The following is a 3,147-nucleotide window of genomic DNA, read 5'->3' on the forward strand; positions in this document are numbered from 1 at the left end:
TACTAATTTTGTTCCAGTTATTTATAGCTTCTAGCAAGGCCATAAAAGTGTCATTATTTCAGTGGCATTTTTCTCCACGACCTCCACCACTTCCTCGACCATACTACAACACTACAGCCACTACCAGCATCACTCTTACTACATCTACCTCTACCAACACCACCACCTCCTCTTCTTCCTCCATCTGCTCCTCCTCCTCCTCCTCGTCCACTATCCACTGCCCACCACCATTATAATTTGCTGCTACCACCACCACCTCCACCACCACCACCACTAGAACATGCACCATCGTAACCACCTCCACCAATTCTACCATCACCATTACCATCTTCTTCACTACCTCCACCACCACCACCACTTGAACATGCACCATCGTAACCACCTACACCAATTCTACCATCACCATTACCATCTTCTTCACTACCTCCACCACCACCATCACTTGAACATGCACCATCGTAACCACCTACACCAGTTCTACCATCACCATTACCATCTTCTTCACAACCACCACCACCACCACCATCAACTCCACGACCCACCATCTACGTCCTCGCACTTGTTTGTCAAAACAGAGCAAAAGATTCCAAAATATTTTCAAAAGAACAATCCACTGAAAAAAGCAGCTCTCATAGTTTTAATTACTTTCACGATTTTTCAGTTTGTTATCAAAAACTTGGTTCTCATTTTCCGCCGGCGATGAAGATAATATTTTTAGAATGCCGCACATGCAGCCTTAGCGCTCAGATTAGAATTCTCTTAAAGATATGCATCGCTTTTAGTGTACGGTGAAAACTCCCTGTTCGAGAAATGTTTTCAGTTCCAGATAATGTTCTCTCGTCGGATCCCATAAAACATAGTCTCATATCGTTCAGAGCGTTTAATTAGCTTTTAATCTGTTGATAATTATATGAACAAAATACAAAGCGCTCCAAACAGGATAGAAATTTGTAATTATTTATTAATCCTTTACAGTGTCTATTAGTGGAAAAAACGGCTTTGAATTATTTCCTGAATTGAGCAAATGTAATGAAGAATTGCTCCCGGAACGGCGGCGCGGTGCGGGGCGGAGAGGCGCGGGGCGGGGACGGCGACGAGGCGCCTCCGAGGACGTGAGAGAGGGATTGTTTTTTATATACATTTATGACATGTCGGCACTTCGTACGCACCATTCCAATTAGTACTCATAAAAAAAAACAGGGAAATTGATATGAGGCACAAAGAAGAATTAATACTGAGAAAATAAAGATTGATAATGAAACTTTATCTTGGCAATATTTCGTTTCTTTTTATACCTTAGCTTAACAATAATTACTCAGAAAAGTTCTTATTTATTTATTTATATGAGAACTAATTGCAAGAGTACGTACAAACTGGCGCACCTACCCATATACGACTAGTGTAAAAGAGTGGTTCTGATGTCCAGGTGTTTGCGCGTGATTCGTGGTTACCTGTGCTTGGGAGGTAGTTAATTAGTTTACCTGGTGATTTTACGTGAATTCTAACCTTTTTTTGTGTTAAACGGAGAGAGAGAGAGAGAGAGAGAGAGAGAGAGAGAGAGAGAGAGACAGAGACAAAGTATGACTGACAGAGAGAGAGAAAGAGAAGAGAGAAGGAGAGAATATACGTTTGTGTGCTGCATCTTTGCCTCGGCGAGAGCAAGTGTTTGTTCGTCATTTGCCAACAAACTTCCTCCTTTTGTTCTTCCACTCTGCGCCGGACCGAGGAGAATGACGAAGGCGTCCTGTCCGCGTCCCATTTTGTTGTGTCGGCGGCCGTGCGGGGGAAACTAATACCGCTGAGGCTCCATTAGAGAAGGTACAGAGTGTTTTGAGAGAGAGAGAGAGAGAGAGAGAGAGAGAGAGAGAGAGAGAGAGAGAGAGAGAGAGAGAGAGATAAGAGAAAGAAAGAAAGAAAGAAGAGAAAAAAAAGAACAGAGAAAGAGAGTACAAAAGAAAGAAAGAGGAGAGAGAAATAAGAGAATAAGAGAGAGAGAGAGAGAGAGAGAGAGAGAGAGAGAGAGAGAGAGAGAGAGAGACCGAATGACAGATGGTAAGCATATTGACGAACACGGGCACTTAAACGAAAAAGAAAACAGACCCACAGACAAGCAGAAGGACAAACAGACAGACAGACAGATAGACAGGCAGACAAACATACAAGCAGACGTGAATGACAGACATTGACGTGAAAACTCAATACATACAAGAGCAAAATAAGAAAAAAAAACATGAATGAGAAGCGGAGAGAGATAGAGGCAGACATTTGGACGGAGGAGGAGAGGGAAAGAAAAGGAAGAGAAAAAGAGATAGAGGGAAGATGATAAAAAAAGTGAAACAAGACAGGAAGAGAAAGACGGACAGACACACAGACAGACAGACCGATAGGAAGAATGAGAAATAAGATGAAGAAAGAGGTGAAGGGGACACATGGAAGGGGGACTGAAACCCACTTCCACATCTACAAAGAAAAGACACATTTAATGGCACGACAATTGAGAGTTTCCCTCAAAATCAAGAATAAACTCACATTGTCCGCATCTCTCGGCTCCTTTATAAACACAAACAATGGGGCGAGCCGGGAGGGGGGGGGAACCGAGAAAGGGTAAAGGAAAAAATGGAAGACAAATGAAATACGACATGCGGCCAATAGTTGAATACCATTATAATGATAGAACCAAAAAACGTGTGGATGCTGCTGCTAGAACCTTGGAATATATAATGTACTGTGTGTGTGTGTGTGTGTGTGTGTGTGTGTGTGTGTGTGTGTGTGTGTGTGTGTGTGTGTGTGTGTGTGTGTGTGTGAGAGAGAGAGAGAGAGAGAGAGAGAGAGAGAGAGAGAGAGAGAGAGAGAGAGAGAGAGAGAGAGAGAGAGTAAAACACAAAACACACACACACACACACACACACACACACACACACACACACACACACACACACACACACACACACACAAAAGGAGATATACAGGCAGACAGATCGGCTGACAATAATGAGAAGACAGAGCTAAGCATATTTATAGACAGTGACACAGAGACAAACACACACAGACAGACAGACAGGCGGAAAGGACGGGGCTCAAATGTGGAAAATGAAAAGGTATGGGAAATGAAGGAGGACGACGAAAAATGGAGGAGACTGAGTTGAA

Source organism: Eriocheir sinensis, chromosome 2 (genome assembly GCF_024679095.1).
Source record: "Eriocheir sinensis breed Jianghai 21 chromosome 2, ASM2467909v1, whole genome shotgun sequence".
NCBI lineage: Eukaryota > Metazoa > Arthropoda > Malacostraca > Decapoda > Varunidae > Eriocheir > Eriocheir sinensis.